We start from the raw sequence: 19,802 nt of genomic DNA, 5'->3' as shown, positions 1-19,802 counted from the left end.
ACTTGTAATAGGTAATAGACATCTTCTGTTCCTATGGTAGCACTAAAGAGTTTTGAAATCTCCTGGAATAGGCTGATCTTACTTTTAAACTTTTCCTCTGATAAGGACTGATGAATCCTTTGGACCTATGGTATAATCATATATTTCTTCCACACTAACTAAATTGCAATCTCTACTCTGTGGAAAAGCTTATTGCCAGAAAACTGGACAAATTTAGTGTTGCCGACACCTAGGTTTTAATTTTTTCATTTTAATATCTTCTAGATTCCTACAGGCTGTTGATCTGCACCACGTCAATTATGCAATTAGCCAAGGCCTTGATCTGTAAACCAAAAGCACATGTGTCATGCCCAGGTCCTCAGCAATGACAGAGGTCACCAGCAGTGAGCAAGGCATGTCCCCTGCCAGAAAAGCCACGATACTGCACCTGCACTGAGCAGCCTTTGAAGCAAGGGTTAATGGAGAGGTTAGCATGGCGGTGCACTAAATAGCTGAAGATGATATTGCAGCAAAAACAGTCACATGTGCAACTTATTTGGTGTAAGCCCCAACACAGAAAACCTTTAATAAGAAAGCAGAGAGCGTGTAATTACGTGTGCAGCTGGAACCCTTTTAATTATGCCATGGTAAAATACTCCCTCTCAGCTATAAGCTGTATGCAGTAGGCTCATAGCCAACAGATTTGTTGCCTAGTGAATTAAAACCAGATTAGGAAATGCTACCATTGCTCATTCTTCGTGTTCTGGTAAGACATAATAAGGGTTAATTTGATCTGCTTGTTCATCAAGCGCTACTGGAATCTGTGTGCATATGTGTGTGTGTGAGAGAGAGCGAGGCAAAACAAATAATCAGGACAAATTTCATGCAGAGCCCCTGATTTGGCAGTGTGTGTCTGTTGCCTGAACATACAAGAGTTTAGGAGGTTTTGCATTTGAGACTGAAGCACTGATGTCAGAATTCAACAGATTTCCAGGTGCTTACAGATGTCCAGAAGTGTTTCTAGAATTCCTTAAGCAGGATAAGACTACTCTGACATTGGGAATGTGGCCCTCTGAGTTTATCTACAAGTTTTGGTGCTTAAATCCTTTAGGAATCTCATGCAGCTTTATGAGCTGAGATGCAGGTGGCTGCTTTTCACAGATCAGCTTAGCCTATCCCACTTCTCTGTCCTGTTCTGTCCATACCCTTCAGCTTCCAGCTTTCTCAGAGCTGGAATCCTCATTCAGTGCTTTTTCTCAATTCAATGGGGGCCCATCTTTCTTGCCAGTTCTATCATACTGTTTAAAAATCACCTTCTTCATTCTGTAATGCCTTAAAATACAGGATGGTGAGTTCACAAACAAGATGAAATTAAGACTAGAAGCTGAAGGAAGAGAAATATCATTCTTATAAGAACATCCACACTTTTTCCAGGATGACATCTTTACTAAAGTTATTCAAATTTCCTAACCAGTAAGGTAATTATTTTCAAACATTTGTCTGCAGAATTTCTGGTTCCATGGAATTTTTCTGCAAGGGAGTATATAAAGAATAACCATTTTTGATGATTGTTAAACCATACCCTTCAGTAACATTGGAAACAACTCTCACTAGGCATAAATTTCCTATCCATGCCTTTACTAGAAAAAAAATTATGATGCCTACAGATTATTAGAAAAACACAAAAATAATTACAATAAGGTATGTATTTTTCAGAAGTAATTATGACCAGTGAGTCTGGTGCGTCCCATTTTAACTTCTTAAACTATAAGCCTACTTGTTCAAGGTCAAGGCCCTGTGCAAAAATTTTTGACAACAAATGCACAGAAAATGTGGTTCCCAAAAGCCATGGTTTGCTGTGCATGCACCACATCGCTGAACTGTGAGTCTGCACTGCAATACATGTGCACTGCACGTCACATACACTCAAAATAGACTCTGTATCATTCAGCAGGGACCTCTTCGTTTGTTTTGTTAAATCTTAGTTGTAAATACAGTCAGTAGTATACCCCCATGGGCTGTTTGCAGAGCATTCCAAATAGGATCTCGGCTGGTTTTGCTGACTTTTAAAGTGAAAAATGAGAGAAGACTCGGTATTCTTACTACAGTGTAGCTGTGCATGACATACTTTCATTTAAGGTTGCAAAAAATCTCATCTATACCAGCACTTGTGAAACGGTCAGAGTATGCAGAGCCTGGGGAGCTGCTTTGGAGCTATTCATTGCTCAGATGCCAAGGCACAGAAAGGCTCAGGATCGATGGATGTCTGACCAATATTAGCTTTTCTGATTGCCACTGCAGGAAGCTGAAGACAGAGGATGTGAGAATGAAAGAGATATGAAGGTCTCTCTGCTTAGGACATCTCTGCTGGCACAGAATGGTTTCCACCACAAACTTGCTGAGATTCTTACATTTTAAGAGCCACATCTGTTTGTAAACAGGGCATTCTCAGAAGTGAAATCACAGATGCTCTAGGATACCCTGGGTTATTCATAGGATATCCTCACACCATGTGAGTTTTTTGAGATTTTGTTCGTTTAAAATAGTTTTTTGGCTATATCCACTGTAGTAGAAAACTTTACACCACACACTATGTCACAAAAATTTATCCAAGTTTGAGACTTAGCATTTCAGGATTGTGTTTCAGATAACCCTCTTTCAAAGTTTATTTTCAGCTATATTTTCCATGCAATCTTCTATTTCTTTGGATGATACTGAGAAGACAAAAGCAGTAGTTGATGAAATGGACAACACATGTTGTCTTTTATAACTTCTTCCACCTAATTTTTCAGACATGAGATAAAAATCTCATATTGAATATTAATGCTGGAAAGACTATTTCTTTTACTAAAAATGAGCATGCTTATTTCATCGGATGTGTGCTGTCAGCCAGCCTTTTTCTTTCCCAATTGTGCTGTTATTCACAGTCCCCCTTCTGAAGGTTTTAGTCCTATCCGGAATTTCTTTTAAACCAATCAGGAGGTTGGAAACATTTCACTGAACAGTACCTTAGGGTTTTTTTCAGTGTTTAAAAACAAACAAGCTTCTAAATTTGTAGTAGCCTTGGCAGCCGTGGAGACAACTTAAACGCCTCCCTCAGTAGCTTTTTGCAGTGATTGAGGGTAGGTAGTAAATCCTGGAGGCAATCTGGGAGCGGAGGGAAGCAGGAAAGGAGGGAGGCAGGCAGAGAAAAGCACTCAGCGCGGCGTTGGTGGTATAGTGGTGAGCATAGCTGCCTTCCAAGCAGTTGACCCGGGTTCGATTCCCGGCCAACGCAGCTCCCTTTTGACGCCGCTCCCAGCGAGGTGTAGGAGGCGCTGCCATGCATCCATCCACACACCCATCCATCCATCTACTCATCCATCCATGGCTCCCCAGGGATGTGAGCCCCGGGAGAAGCGGGACCCTGGGCAGGGTAACAGAGACGGGCGGAGTCCAGCGGCACCCACAGGCTGGGTCCAGCCGGGCCGGCAGGGCAGAGCTTGGTGGTCCCGGAGGATCCCACATCGCACAAGAGCCGGCAAAGGTGTCTGCCCGAGCGAGAGCAGAGGTCAACCGTGGCTTCATCGCACTCGGAATTGTCTGAAGGTAAAGAAAGGGAAGAGTCCTCTGTGCGGTGAGAGCACCTCTGGAGCAGCGCCCAGGTGTGTCCTCAGTGCTGCAGAACAAAGAAAAGCCTGCAAGGTTGGTTGGAGACTGCCCTCTCTCCTTCCTTTTCAGCAGAAATGCCAAAGAAGGGGATCTGATTAATCCGAGAGGATACCCGAAGGCAGGGTGCAAACAGAATGGAGCCAGGGTGTGCACTGCGGTGCCCAGGCGCAGGACAGAAAGGAAAGGGCAAAAAAACCCCACATGGAAGGTGCCCTCTGAACAGCAGGAAGCACTTTTGTATTATGAGGGTGACTGAGTGCTGGTACAGGTTGCCCAGAGAGGTTTGTGAAGTCTCCATCCTTAGAGATTTTCAAAGATTGTCCAGACATGGTCCTGGAGAACTAAGTGTTCCTGTTTCAGCATCAGGGCGGAGCAGATGGCATCCAGAGGTTCCTCACAACCTCAGCCATTCTGTCGCTCTGTGCACCATGCCAAGCAGTCCAACCAAGGCAAGAACTGAGGGCAGATGTATGTATGGTATACAAGATGTGAGTGATTTCTCTTGGAGTGGGAGCAGCACCAGGAGGTGGGCTGAGGCAAGGCAGCCAAGCGAAGGTGTGTTACTCCAGCAGAGCTAGAGCAGTGCATATTTACAAGTGCACACACACTGTGATTCACTACAGAGACAGGTGCCTTCAGATGATACATCAGAGTCTAGAGTTAGGCACCTCCCAGCAAGACTCCCTGTCTGAGTGCCCGGGCAGGTCTGAGAGGGCCAACCAGTTTTGGTGATGCAATTAATCACTGTCAATCCCATGGCTGAGAATCTTGTTATGCTTGAAACCTGACTCTTGACAACTCTTTTAGAGAAAATGTTCTTTCCCAAAGCAATTTTGAAATAATTTATAGTATGTTTCCAAAATCTGTTTATATGACAATTGCAGGCAGGACCTACTCACATGATAGGCTGCAGTGAATGCAAGAAAATGCAATTATAATGAATGTTCACTTCTTTTGTTTCAGCCTCTCTCTTTTTTTTTTCTTCCTCAAGCAGGAGAAAATGCACTCATAGGTTTATAGAAATCAAAAGATGGAAAGGGCTAAAAGAGCTGAGCCCTTTGACAAGTTCTAGCCATTTGCACTTCACAGCTAAGAATGTGTAATGACTAGAGTTCTCAATATGAGTGGAGAATGGGAGATACAGACTGTGAAAATGTAGTTAAAATAGACCAGACAGATTGATATCAAAAGGTTGATATTTGGAAGAGGATGAAATCCTCTGTCTTTCTCAAAGAGAAGAGGTTCTGGAAGCAGTGGGTGGGTGCAACTCCAGCAGGAGACAAAGGACTGAAATTTAAACCAGAGGGGTTTTACCTGCCCAGATTCTCATTGTAACTTTTTTGTTACTAAACTACTAAACCTAAGCCAATGGGTCAAAATTATTAGTTGCCCTACTTGAATCATATTTAACTTCTACAGGGGGGAAAAATTACTTGTTCATATAAGCCTGGATCCAACTAAAGGGAAAATCCTCACATGAAAGCCTAGAAAATGCTCCAAAAAGAGCTGTTAAACCACCAGAGTAGCACAAGGGATGCTCCACTTCAGGGCAAAGCCAGTGGCTGCATGGAGCCAGAGAAGCATCACACTCTGTAGTACATGGGTTACTCAAGGTCCGCTAGCACCACTCCTATCAATGTCAGGCTTTAGACTGAGCTCTCGGGTGACAGGTGAAAAAGGAGACAACTGCAATATGAAACTGCAAGAAGGATTTGGACTCAGTGTCCTACCTGCCCACAAATCATAAGTCAATATTCTATATGTACTTGTTCTTGTAACAGTTCTTATAAATATGACTCTGCTTGCCAGATATGTTTCTTATATCCATGGTTTTCTGTAGTAAATGGAAATACAAAACTTGGTATTTTCTCATGGCTTAAAGGCAGTAACTTTGCTGAAAACCTGTAAGCTATGAGATGCTTCTGAATTTTTTAATTTTTACTGCACAAGAAGACAATGACATGTTTTGTTGTTAGGCTCTGTTTTGACACTTCAGTTGCAATTGTGCAAAGTCTTGAGATGTCCTTGTAGAGTGCACAGTGATAGCATTCTGTGCTAGCAATAATCAATTAATGGGTCTCACAGCTGATTAGCAATGAGTTGTAATGCAGCTTTTTAGTCAGCTCCCAAGAAAGGTACATTGCCATTTGGAAACAGGGTGAAAACCACATTCAAATACAACTTCACTCATAGAATTGTATCTTAGAACCAGAGTATCACAGAATGGCCTGGCTTGGAAGGGACCTTTAAAGATCATCTGGTTCCACCTTCCTGTCATGGATGGAATCCTCCTTCAGCAGATTGCTCCAAGTCCCATCCAACCTGGCCTTGAACACCTCCAGGGATGCAGCAACCATTACTTCTCTGGGCAACCTGTTCCATTGCCTCACCACCCTCACAATAAAGATTTTTTTTTTTCTACTATCTAATCCACACCTACTCTCAGTTTGAAACCATTCCCCCTTGCCATGTCATTGTATGCCCTTGTAAATATCCCTCTCTGTCTTTCTTGTAGTCTTTGATTTATTCTTTGTTCTGAGTACAGGGAAAGAATTTAACTATTACTATTATGGATGGCTTAAAAAGAGAAAGGAGAACTTTCCAGTAGCATCTGCTTCCTGTCCACTTACTCATTACAGGAACACAATATCTAAATATCAATATTAAATTCTCTACAAAATTTGCAACACTCATTAAAAAAAAAAGAAAAGAAACAAAAGGAAGGAAGGAAGGAAGGAAGGAAGGAAGGAAGGAAGGAAGGAAGGAAGGAAGGAAGGAAGGAAGGAAGGAAGGAAGGAAGGAAGGAAGGAAGGAAGGAAGGAAGGAAGGAAGGAAGGAAGGAAGGAAGGAAGGAAGGAAGGAAGGAAGGAAGGAAGGAAGGAAAATATACACCCACATGCCTTTCTGACTGCATGATTTGGCTAACATAACCATAGCATTCTTCTGAAAAATGGATAATAACTCAGTAGATTTTTTCCCATTTTTTTTTCTTCATCTCCTCAAAATATACTCAGGTAGTTTTTATGCTGTAGCATATTTTTGGGCTATCCAGAAAGAAAAATATACTTTCAAGAATCTTATGAAAATTCCATTAACACACATCTTGGCCTGAGACTTCTTTGAACATCAAAGTAAGCTACAAGTTAATTCACTTGCATCCAGCTGCATTTTGTGGTATGCTCATCATACTGAAGAGGCCCTTTTCTATTTCCATCTTTCACTGCTTATGTCAAACAGTTTACAGAGAGGCAATATAAATTCAGACAGAGTGCTAGGAATGCCATCAATGAGTTTGGGAGTTTACATTGTGTTTGTGTGAGGTCACTGCCTGTTGTCTTCAATGATCAATGGCCTAGAGAATGCTTTTAAAGCCAGGGGCTACCCTCAGTGTCTTTAGTTACTCCATGTTAGGTTATGTTTTATTAGAAGGGCCCAGGCAATTCTTCTCTTGCATTTAAAAAATGGATTTGTGGCTATTCAGTGTTTTTTTTGTGGCATTTCCCTGTACTCATGACAAGAAATCAGGTGACCAGTAAAATAAATTATATTTAACCTAGCAGTGACAGATGTAGCAGAGGTGAAAAGGCTATATCTATTAATAAACAAAGTTTGAAAGCCTTTTAGCACCATTTTTCACAGCATGCTTATCTGACCTTTTGCACAAGATGACTTTCACAGGCTTATTACATTGAGAGGGAAAAACACCCAACTATTTTTGGTTGGTTTTTTTTGTTTGTTTGTTTGGTTTTGTTTTGTTTTTTGTGGTTTTTTTTGTATTTTTTATAACAAAAAATTTAAATTAATCATACAAAAATTTTAAATTGTCTTCCTGAATGAATGAATGAAGTAATGGTGGTTCTGCAGATAGGATTTCACTTGGATGAAAAAATATGGTAGGTTTATTTTGGTCCCAGTGGGTGCTGACATTTTAACCCACTTATCTCTGATTTATTCAATCCTTGACAGTCCCAAAAAAAAGTGATGCATTTTGCCTGAAGGCTCTGTAGGTGAGGCAAGTTGACATATGCTTTTTTTTTCTGTTAAGGGGGTAATCTCCTCTGCAGTCCAGTGGGTGAAGCAGGGGGAAGTGGAAAAGGAAAATGTTCATGATGATAATTTTATTTTTTTTAATTCCTTGTGTTTATTGTACAAAGTAACCCTTAGAATTTACTTCATATAAATGCAACCTTTAAAGGTCAATGTCTGCATGATCAATAGTAATCCACAGGTTGTTAAAAATAAAATTTGTAGCATGGTAAAGCTGAATATAATCTGGGATATTTCGGAATAAGACTCCTGCCCTTTTAGTTATATAATAGTTCATTTTTGACTGGAAATAAGTTGAGGTTTTTTTTTAAAAAAAGTGAAATAAACTTAATCAGATTTCTGCTGTTTCCTTGTCTCATTTTAGTTTAGGGGTGAAAAATAAGTTAAAATTCTGACTTTTTTTTCATTTATTCCCATTTTTCTTGTAGACATTTATTATATAGAAATGGTAATTGGAGAATAAGGCCATCTAGAAGAAAGAAACATTAATTAATGTTTTATTATAAATAAGTTACCTTAAGGATTGTCATTTTCATAGTCATGCAAAGATAAATAGTGGTTTAGAATGACCTAATGGGTGACCAACTGCCTGACAGATACAATAAGTAGCACAAATAATGCAGAAATCCTGACTAAGTTTCCACTTCATACTTCTGTCTCCGCATTTGTGTACTTCTTTTTCATCTGGGGCTGTCAAACTACCTCAGAGCTATTAAAGTTAAATGGCATAATCCATTTTCCAACAGCACAAGGACAAAATTGATGTTGATGCACCCCATTAATTTAGATGCCTAGGGCCTTATCCAAGTCTCCTTCAAGTCAAACAACACACAGCCACTGACTATTGGAAATTGGCTGACACCAGTAGCTGCAAGCAAAACCAAAACAGGAAATTCTGTTCTCTCTGTTCTGCATGCTCAGCAAACCCCTAATATGGATCCCCCACTTAAGAGACACTTCCACATATTATTCAATTAACCATTATTTTTCATTCCATCCCAGAAAGTAATGTTCCATCCCAAATTAGTAATATTGATAAATAGACTTACATGTCTAGATGGTTTTCCAGAGAATTAAATACCTCTTCTGCTATTCTATCTACATTTCTATCTGATGTAGATAGAACTGTAACAGTTCAAGTATAATAACAAGCCTAGTGCTCTTTCCAGACTGAGTCTTCAAACATCTAAGAAAATGAAACATGCAATCAGGATTTATGTGACCTGGATGATCATTTTTTTAGATTAAAACAACCTGACCAAAACCCACAGTGTGCTTAATTAGTTCATATTTCCAGCCACACCACTGCTTTGTGACACATATTTCTCTGACACTTCAGACTGTCCCAAAGCAAACATCACATTAATCCTTAGATCCTTTGCTCATTCTCTTATCTGTCCATTGAAACCAAGACCTTTCTGTGCTCACACAAGAAGACTAGGAACATAAATAATGCTATTGTCAAATCATTCTCATTTTCTTTGAGAATTCTTGAGAATTCTAGAAAACCTTGAAGACAGTGACCCTCAGCTAACATTGAGAAGGCAGCATTGGGAAGCTGCCATGAAGAGCAGCATTTTCTGTCATCAGTGATTTCTTACTTCCAGAATCTGAACTTTGGGTGTACAACACCATATTTAAAAGAAGTTTCTACAGTTTCCTCATATTAATAAATAATTTCATATAATTACAGTTTCACTTTAGAACAAACTGTTGATGACTAAAACTTGTACTATAGATATTAATAAGTACTGATTTCTCTTTGGAAATTCATCAATAGAAAATGAAAAAGCAGCTCTCTTAAAGAAATTAGGTGCTTCTACAGCTCCTATTACCATAAAGTTGGAGGAATTTAAAGTCTTTAGTGTCTTCTGTGAAGTAGTGGAGAACTCTCCTTCCCAATTTTGCAGATGGGTGAATAAAGGCAATGTAGCTACATTTTGTGTCTCTGAGGCATAAAAGAAGCCAACCAACTGCCTCAGGAAAATCTGTGACAGAACAGCTACTTGAATCCAGGTTTTCTAATGGTCTGACCAGTGGGCTGTTCTTCCCATGCTGCAGTTGGAAAAGTTATTTTAAAACTGCAAATATACCTTTTGGTGCCTCAGAATAGTTTCCTCTCAGCAGCTTCTACCAGCAGCTTGTATTCTGGTGCCTCTCTCCATTATCTTAATTTCTCCCTGTGGCTTTGTAGACAACTCCCTCCGCTGCTTTCATTCTACCCATTCTACTTGGAATCTGGCCCTGTGCTCCCCAGACTGCTTTTCAGTGCTGGGAAGAGGAAAGGACAGATCATTAGTGCTCAATGGTTTTCTCAGCAGGTAATCCTAGCCAGATAAATTAGTCCATATTTAAAGCCCTAGGTCAGAGGGTTTTACTTTGTGGACAGTGGGAGGGTCTGAGTTTCTGTGCAGTGAGGACAAACCCTTAGAGAATGCTTCAGCACAGGCAGTGCTTTTGCTGGCAATTAGAGCCAATTTGGTGTAAAATTATAGGTCTCGTGTCTTTGAACGAGTATGCTGAAACAGTTATCTCTCAACAATTTTGTGGTACAGACATACAATCACAACAAAGCCCTGTGAATCCATGAGAGATTTTCATGGGGAATCAGGGTTAGAAACATCCAGCCCCTGGCGCTCTAATTAGGCACAGTTTGTTTTGCTGACTGCAGCCTTTAAACCTCCAGTTGCCCTTCATATATGGTAGAACAAGGAAACCATTAGGGTCGCAGTGCTCCTGTGATGTGTGACCCTGGCGAGATTCTGGTGGTTTCATACCAGAGAGGATTGTCCTGCCTGCATGGGCCTGGTTATTTGGGTGTCACCACAGTGTCCCACTGTGCTGCTGGAGTGGGACTGAGGTGACAGGATGAAAAGGGGAGATCTTCCTTTGTCCTCCTTCCCATCCTCTGTGGTGTGAGGCCTTGTCCCACTCCTGTCCTTCTGAAGCCCTTACTCATGACATACAATGTTAAAAATCACCTGGGAGTCTCTATGGCACAACTTGATCAAAGAAGGGTTAAAAGAACGTAGCAGCATGGCATTAGGCAAGAAAAATCTGTCCAAAAAATCTGGATAAACACCTAGGTCAATTAGACCTCACTAAGCTTTGTCCTGCCAAAGCTGACTGGCTGCAGTTTTTTGGTTGGTTAATTCAAAATCATATCACGTGTGGATACACTGTACTGCTTTTACAGGAGGGTAACCTTAGCCAAAGTTTAACTCAAGTGTTATGTGTTGTGAATCTCTCCAGATAAACTCAGTCTGACCACCAATATGGAGCAACTTTTCATTCAGAGACTTTTATTTTACATTCTGTATTATGTTTGCTTAATATAGATTACCAGATATTCCAGAGAGAATCAGCTGCCATCACTGTTTAGGTTTTTCTCTGCAGAAATCAAATTAAATAACATATCTAAATCCTTAAAGCAAAGTGGCAGTGTCTGTTCTGGCTCCATTTTCACTTGCACAGCATTTTTTTTTCAGGAGAAGAAACCTCTTCATGCTTTCTCAGGAATTCACTAAAGATTAGTTTAGATTCACTAACAAGGGAGCCTGGTGGAAACTCCATAATGTTCCAATTTTCCAGTTCTTCACCACAGATGTATTTTCTACCTATGGCAATTACATGCATCAGGATGGATTACAAAATGGTATTCACTAAATTTAATTTACAGTCTCTTGTATGGTTCCAAGTTAACTTTTGATCTTGATGGAAAAAGACATAGCCTTAAAACCATCAAACTCTCTTAATAAAAGGCCAACTACTCTTTTTAAAAACAAATTTATCTTCTCACTCTGAAATATGAATTGAATCTTTGTGCAGTCAGCAATGCCAGGATTTCAGTGGTGCACTGAACTAAATACATGATTTTTACACCTCATGAAAATGAGTTCAGCCATGTCTCATCCTAAACTTGTGCATAATAACCAGAGACATTGCACCAGAGATATCCAAATACAGTAGCTTCAGAAGAGAATTACTGCACCTTCAAACTGAATCACTTTTTATTGGCTCACATATTTAAAGGAACTCAAGATTTCTTGGCTAATATTAAATGGAAACTTTCTGAAGTGTCTTTTTAAGATACACAGATATGTAATATTAATAAATTATATTCTGGGAACTTACCTTAATTCTTACATGAGGCTTCTGGATTTCTTTTTTTTAATTAATCCATGGTTGTAAGGGTTGACCTCTGTCAAATTTGACACTGTAGCGCATCCTGAATAGTGGTAAAAAACATATTGTCCATATGTAAGATCAATGTCTGGAATGCATGAATACACTTTAATTTGTTTTCAAGTGATCAGCATGGAAGACTGATGGGCTTTTACACATACCCTGGCAAAAAAGTGAGTTTGGATGTTTCAGCAGCAGCTGGAAAGAGCAGTAGCATGTGCCCAGCCAGCTCTGGAGCCAAAAAGCAAATTTTCTGTGCAACAAAGGCTAAAATCTTTGGTTTAGACACCTTTAGTGAACTCTGTCAGATGAGTGAGTAAACTCAGTGAATCTAGTTAATGGCAGATTTTGCACCCTAGAATGCACTGTAATCTGCCTCAATTTTGGCAAACAGGTAGATTAACATTTTGTTCAGCAAATGGTAGAAATAAATGAATTCAATGGAACTGTGAAGGCTCTGGTATCTGTGATACTTCCCTTCTGCCTTTATGGGCAAAGTCACCTACCACAGTCATATTCTATAAAACAATAAAATAAAACGTTCTCAGTCATTCTCAAATAGCCAACACAAAGGCAGTCTATGACATCAGACATCAATTTATTTCTTAGATAGTCAGAAAAGCCACAGGGTGTGATATAAGGGGATCAAAAATGCCTTAAGATGTTGGCTGTTGCTGCTGTGAGGCAGAAAGCAGATTTTTTAGGTGCCTGTCTTTGATGTAAAACTGATCTGTGTTTTTCTCAAACTGTTTGGAAAGAGAAAAGAAACAAAGTACCTATTCTAAAAATATGGACATCTAATCAATGTTTTTTCAATGGTGAACTAAATTCTGATTTTGTAAGGAAAGAATATGTTTGAAAACATGATGTACCTATTTGTGTTACATCTTCAGTGGGTCTATATATGTGCCAATCCACGGGGTTCAGAGTGGCATAGATTTTGTAAAAACTAGCACTTCAATTTTCAACCAGCAGCAAAAACCTGCGTGCTCTCTAAATTTATAAATTATTGACACAGAATCAGTGAGACTGCAACAGCTAATTGGCCCCTCTGGTCAATTCTCAATGGTCCTGAGAAGTTCATTGGTTTCAGATAAAGGTTTTTTGCTGAGCTCTAGGCCGAAATATTCCCAGAGTTTGAACAAGTTCATGCTCTTTGTTTGCTTTTTAAATAGTATATATCAAGGCCAAGTCTAGGGAAGGAACAAGGAAGTCATGATATGTCCTTGGTAAGGATTTATGTGAGATTTAGAACTGGCCTCTAACATGGATCTAGTCTTGAAATACTGTGTCTTAAAAAGTAGAAGTGGAATTTGTGGTTGTAAATCTAGGAATTTATCTATGATGTTAAGACTGTATACATTTAGAATTATCCAGCTGTGTGGTTTTGTGTCAGTTGTTTTATTATTTCTGTATCAAGTACTAATATCACACTATTATGGTTCTTAAAAAATTTATGTTGATATCTGTTTTAAATTCAGGAATCAAGTTTCTTTGCCATCAAAATTTTGTTTCGTCTGGGGAACATTTCTGAAAAAAAAAACCAATTCAAATTGGCCAAATATTTCCTCACATAAAGCAACTTAAAAATAAAATTATGAACGAAGTCTTTCACTTTTAAAGTAGAGGTATTAAATTTTGCTTTCTGTTACCATGGAAACCTCTATGTTATGTATAGGTGTGCTGTTTTCAGAAATTGAGCAAGTCAACTCAATTCTGTATTGTGTGTGGGGGAAGAGATAAACCCTTCTAAATGGGATCTACAAAGGTGATGCACTACGGAGGTGCTGGTTCTAAGTACAGAGAAAAGTGGGAAAGCTTGCACCCTGAAAAGGTCAGGATTTTATTCCTGGGCCACCTTCACCTTCTTGACAGTCAAGTAGATGAGTTGTCTCTAAGAGTCACCTTTAGCAGCTTAATCTAAGCCCATCACTTTTAAAGTTGAAGATTGTTAGAGACCATCTTCCAATAGACACAGATTGCTGCAGAAAGACTACTTACAACAAGAAGTATGATTTCTGTAGTAACTTCTAATAAATTTCCTAGAAGTGACTCCATAGTTTTTCAAATTGAAAACATAGAGTCATTACAAAAAAAAAAAAAAAAAAAAAAAAGCTAGAAAATGAAAAAAGTGCTTCAAAGAAGAATAAAGAAAACAGGTATTCATGCACTAGGAAAATTTTGCTCAGTTTAGAAAGTCTAGCCTTCTTTTTAGAAGTTATGAACAGCTATAAATATTTCAGAAGCCAAATACTAGACATTCTCAAAAGACCCTGGTCAACCAATTCCATATTTACTGTTTAAAATCTTTCTCTGGCATCAGTGGGACTATGCACAACCATAAGCAGATACACTAGTGAATGCACTGACATAGTAGAGACTTAAAACGAATGAGGAGCATAATAGCTGCTTTGCAGAGAGAAGCAGCAAAACAATGAAAGTGAGAATTAATATACTGCTTGATTATTATACAATAGTGAAATTATTAAGCAAAAAAGCCTATTTTATCAAATGTAACGTGATTTTAGTAGTGTATATGTTATTTTCAAGGCTGAAGTTTGGATAATATGGGTATTCCCAGTCTTTTTCTGTCACTATGCAGTATGTTGTAGAAACTTGGACTGTTGGGTAGTCTCTTCTGTAAGGATGTGCTTCCCCAGAGCCTTGGCAGAATCAGAAGCACCTCTCTGTGCCTGACATGTTGCTCTTCCATCTCACCCATATTGTACCAACATTTCCACAGAAAGGTCAGGTCTGAGGGCCAGGCAGTAAGCAGGGAACCCTCAAGGAGAAATTGCTTCTGGTAGTTTCTTTGTTGTCATGATATGCAATGAGCCAAAACAACGAGAGTTCTTACAGGCTAACATCATGGAAACTGGGTTTTCTTTTTATTTTGGAGTTGGCAGGTAAGATATGAAACCAATATCACAAACATTTTTATTAAACAAAGAACCTGCCCTTTTAAGCAATGACCTCTTAGCTTCCTGTATCCTGACCAGAAGCCAAATTGGGTTAAATGCATTCTGCCAACCTAAATCCCTTTGGCAGTTTCAGGTGCTCTAGTTACTCTGGTTACTCTTTGCTTCTCCTTCTGGGGCCAGACTCTACCTCTGAATGTGCATGTTTCCACTGACTTGTGTCCAAGGGCAGATTTTGGCTGCTGGAAATGGTTGTGTCCCGTACTGCTACTGGCCCTGAACTGACTTCTTCCATCCAAGGGGTAGCTGCATTCCACTGAAATGATGATCCTTTTATTCACACAGGGTGTTTGGAAAAGGAATAGGGAAGAGGAAAAGAGAGCAAAGAATAATAGAGGCTTGAATTATGAAGCCTAGAGAGAACATTTGACTGTAATAGGGTCCTATTGACCTTTCTAAAATTGAGAGGCTGTGGTGCTTTTACAAACTGCTGACATTTGCAGTCTTCAGAATTTGGACAGTCATAACCCACAATTACGGGCATACTAAGGACCTCCTTATGAAGACAAATCCTTGATGAGACACAGATGTTTCTCAGGACCATACCCATGCTAAAAAAAATCCTAGCAACTGAATTTGTGTCCTTCAAGGCATCTTTAGGGTTTTTGGTGTTTCTCATTAAAGTGCTGTGAGGCTACAGACAGCACAAATGAGACAGTAAGCTTATTAATCTTGCATAGCATGCTTATGACATATTTTGCTGTTTCTCTTCTAATATGTGTTTTGTTGTGTGTTTTTAAAGCGGTAGAAGATTCTTGCACATTAGGTTATATATATATTAATGAAGCTGAGGGCCTATCTTTCACAGCTGTAGAAAGTAAGTAATCCTAAAAAAACACAAAGTTTTGTAGTATAAACCCAGATTGAGCATAGATGGGGTTGATGCAATATAAAAACAAAAGGTGAGAATGTAATAATTTGTTACTAGGAAGCTGAATAAGGGAAGGGGATTAGATAGCAGGTGGTGGCTGTAGGTGCAGGCAATACGAGAGTGCTGTAGCACCATCTGTTCATGCTGTTCTCACACCATTAGCTGGTGTTTCTGTTGCAGACCTCTGAGCATCTGGCTGTGCTGCTGGGGCTGCAGCCTCCCCTCCTCTGGAGGGGAAAGTGTTAGCTTTGTCTTGGAACCTTTCTGCTCTCTTTCTTCATACATTCCTTGCTCCCATCTCTGACCTTGAACCTTGAAACTCTGTCCATGAACTAAAGCACATGAACAATTCATGCAAAACCTGTGCCTGCAGAGGAGAGTCAGTTGGACAACAGCAAATACAAGCATAGCCTATGCTTTGTTCTTATTAAAACCATATGGGGATTAATCCGTGACCTGATGTAATGGTCCATCTTCTGTTTGCAGTTGGCTCTGTTGAGATGTCACAGCAACATCAGACTGTCACAACCTGAGACTTCAGTGGGCTGGATGCTGCATGTCCAAACAGCAGAGATGTTCCTTGTCTTAGAGAGGTTACAATAATGTTCACCTGGGAATCCATTATTTTCTTTCTCCTTGTATACTCCAAATATTTGGTTTTTTAATTGCAATAATAATAATAGCAACAACAGACAGTATACGTCTTTAAGAAGTTTAAATCTTTGCAGCATTCATTCTCGTACTTTCTTTCTTCAGAAATACAAAATTTACGGAGATTAAGACACCTTTATTTTTTCTAAACCTTCACTATTTCCTTAGTGATGGCAGTCAGCTTGTCTCCTGATCTCCATGCAGTTTCCTGTAAAGAGAATATATTACCATAACCTTTGAAATGTAGTGGAAACCAGGAGTTTATTTCCAGACCTGGATCCAAAGTAAAGTCCTAGTTGGGAGCTAAAAAATGTTTCAGTGTTGAAGCATTTCTTTGATAGCTAGGAAAAGCTTTTCCATACTTTTGTGATTTAAAAATACCTGCTTGTCTCCAATTTGGCCGTTCTATAAACAGCATTGCCTCTTAGTGACATCTGCTGGAAGAGATAGCATTGAAACATGTTCAGGTTTTCTCCACGCCTGCTACCTGCCAGCATTTTAGCTCCTAAGGGAAAAAAACAACTCAGTCTGTATTTCAGACCAATACCTGGCCAGTTCTGCTTTGAACTTTTCCTTATCCCACAGGACAACTGTTCTTCACCTTCTTCTAGTCCTGACATTAAGGGAATGACCCATATGCCAACATGACAAGGATCCAGAAAGTTATAAAAGCTCCATTGTAAGGCTAAATCCTTAACAGGGATTAGAGCAGTTTGCACGAAGGAAAAGAGAGGAAGTGCATTAGAGCAGGAAGTCATTAAAATAATGAATCACTTGGCAGAATCCTGTTTTTTCTATAGGGTTTATACATTTTTTTGCAAGCAGATTTACATTTTCAAGATTGTCAGTTTAAGCTGCATCCTCCACATAGCTTTTCTTCTGCTACTTCTCGCCAAGAAAACCAGCTGGAGGGGTTTAGTAATGAACTAAGATGGGAATATTTTTGTTTTTTCTTCCTGAAACTGTTATGATGTGCATCTCTTTACTACTTAGTTTTGGCTCTTGTTGTAGCTGTAACTCTATCATTGCATGTTTTGATATATCTTGTACTTGCTGTAGACTAGAACATGCATATTACTATATAAAATTGGAGACTGAATTGTTTCATAAGTATATCTGAGCATATGTGATCATGAAGTCAAAAACAGAAGATGAGGGTTTTTTCAAACTTTATGATTGGTCTATATTTTTATGTGTAAATCAGTGAGAAGATACAGAGTTTTACTAGAGGAAGTCAGAGATTTAATCTCCAGAAATAACAAGTCATCATCTTTGTTTTTTCCCCCACTTTGTCAGGTTTTGTTTAGGACAAATACCAATTTAGAGCAGATACCTAGATCTCTAACTCTTTGCTAATGTTAGATGAGGTGAGTACCCCTCAATGACTACAAGAACTAACATCTTATAGAATATGCACAAATTTATATATGGATTCTAAACTTGGAACACATGAGCTTTTGGAAGAGAAAGCTGATATTTGCAGCCTCCTGCTTGTTGTCACCTCACCTGGAAAGATACATTCTGTGGTTTTTTATCCTCAATTTTTTTTAATCTGCAGTTCTGATCTGAATAAATCACAGTTTGTTCCCAGATAAAACTTTTTGATGCTCAATAGTCAAATCTCTCAATGATGAAATCCTCTAGACTGCACTTGCACTGTGTTGATTACATCCCAGGTATTATGTCTGGAAGTTGAAAAAGTAAAATATGTCACCATCTCACTTGGATAATTTGCACTGTGATTATAGGATATTTAGCCCCCGAAGAGGAAGCAATTGCTGTAGGGAAAGAACTGGATTTCAGTTATATACACATCATAACAAATGAAATGTGTAACTAAACAGATGAATTTTTTTTGACAATATAATTTGAACCCTTTTATACAGTTTCCTGACCTTTAGTCCAAAACCAAATTCCCTCTCACCAATTTGCAGTGTGCAACTGTTGCTGAACGCTCCTATTGTCAAAGTTTATGCTGTTGTACTGTGTGGAGTTAATTTGCCCTGAGATAGCTGAGGCTGAAACAAATTCTAGGATTTTTTTTTTTTTTTAATTTTTTTTTTTTTGTTGGTGGGGGGAAAAATAAATACCTGCAGAATGTGATTCAGTCCATTGCAATGCAGGCAAGTGCAAGCAGTGAAGTGACACACCTCTGGATGTGCCTAGGCTGTGTGGGGAGTTGAAGGGGATTAAATTTAGACACTTAAAATTAGGTGAGAGGATCTTCCCAGTGCTCTCCCACAGTATCTGGCCCTTTCAGTATCAAATAGACATTAGACTCAGTCATTTTGCTGCAGTTTGTGAATGCAATGCATTTTTACTCCAGGGGATGGCTATACTGTAATTAAGTGATTTAAACAGCATGGGTTTTGTTTGTCAAATACATACCCCAGATCTCAAACAAAGTTTTGTAGTTTATGCTGAAGTCCACTTCCCACATTTTTGTTCCTCTGAGTATCTAAGGTACTGAGGTTTTAATGACACCTGGCTGCAGAGCAGACAATATGTAAAGGCAATGCTGTTTATCACTAAATGCCTGCTTTGTGCATCTGCAGCACCTCTGCTGTAACCCCTTAATGGAAGACTTGATCAATCCTTTTTGCAGCTAATCTGAAAAGATAAGAATATTCAGAAGTTAGTGTAAATGAAGCCTAAATGATGGCATTAATTTTTTATTACTTTTCATTGTAGATATTTTAATGTAAGTCTTAGTCAATCTCTTTTAATTTTCTCTTCCTGAGGCATTGGTCACTCAGGTAATATTTTGTACTGCTTTATTTTTGTTACCCAAAGTGACTATTAAGCATGAAGTGTATATGCTATATATTCAAGTCAAGTGCAATGTGGTTTTTTTGGTTTCCCCACCCCCCTTTTTTTTTTGCCTTTACAATATCTCAATTCAATTATAATTATTTGCTTGGAAAATGTCTGTTTTAACTCCCTCTAGTTTTCTTTCACATTAAAATGAAATAAAAGAATACCAGCTACTTTTATTCTTGCAAAAATTGATGTTACAGCTATTGATAATTTCTCACCTACTGATTAATTCCCCTTAGAATTATTAGTATGTTTTCATGTTGACTGCAGCACTGTGCTGACTACTCTAAAAGCCTTGTACTCCTTTTTTAATCACAGCTGAATGAATTTACCAAGCAGGAGGTCCAGGAAGCAGTCACTAGGATTGTGCTACTGAATACTTCCATATTTCCATGTTCAAACTTTCCCTGCTTTTCACTTTGGACGCAGCTTTTCTATAGAAAATGAACTTGGCATCCTTGGCAGGAAGCCATGCAAGTCCATTTTGTGCAGGTGACAGAGAGTTTCTAGAAGGATATAATTCTCAAAGTATCGTCTGGCACACTGAGCAGGACATTAAAATCAGCATGCATCTCTATTTTTTGGAAAACGTGTTCCCTTTTTTTCTCCCTGAGCTTTTGAAA

General features: G+C 39.0%; 1 non-coding gene across 1 annotated transcript; it reads left to right on the top strand.

The window, feature by feature from the left end:
- Positions 1–3,184: 3,184 nt before the first annotated feature.
- Positions 3,185–3,256, top strand: TRNAG-UCC. The gene has a single exon. It is a non-coding gene; the product is annotated as a tRNA-Gly (tRNA).
- The last annotated feature ends 16,546 nt before the right edge of the window (positions 3,257–19,802 follow it).

This window comes from Catharus ustulatus, chromosome 1, assembly GCF_009819885.2.
Source record: "Catharus ustulatus isolate bCatUst1 chromosome 1, bCatUst1.pri.v2, whole genome shotgun sequence".
NCBI lineage: Eukaryota > Metazoa > Chordata > Aves > Passeriformes > Turdidae > Catharus > Catharus ustulatus.
This window is presented reverse-complemented; position numbering and strand designations above follow the sequence as displayed.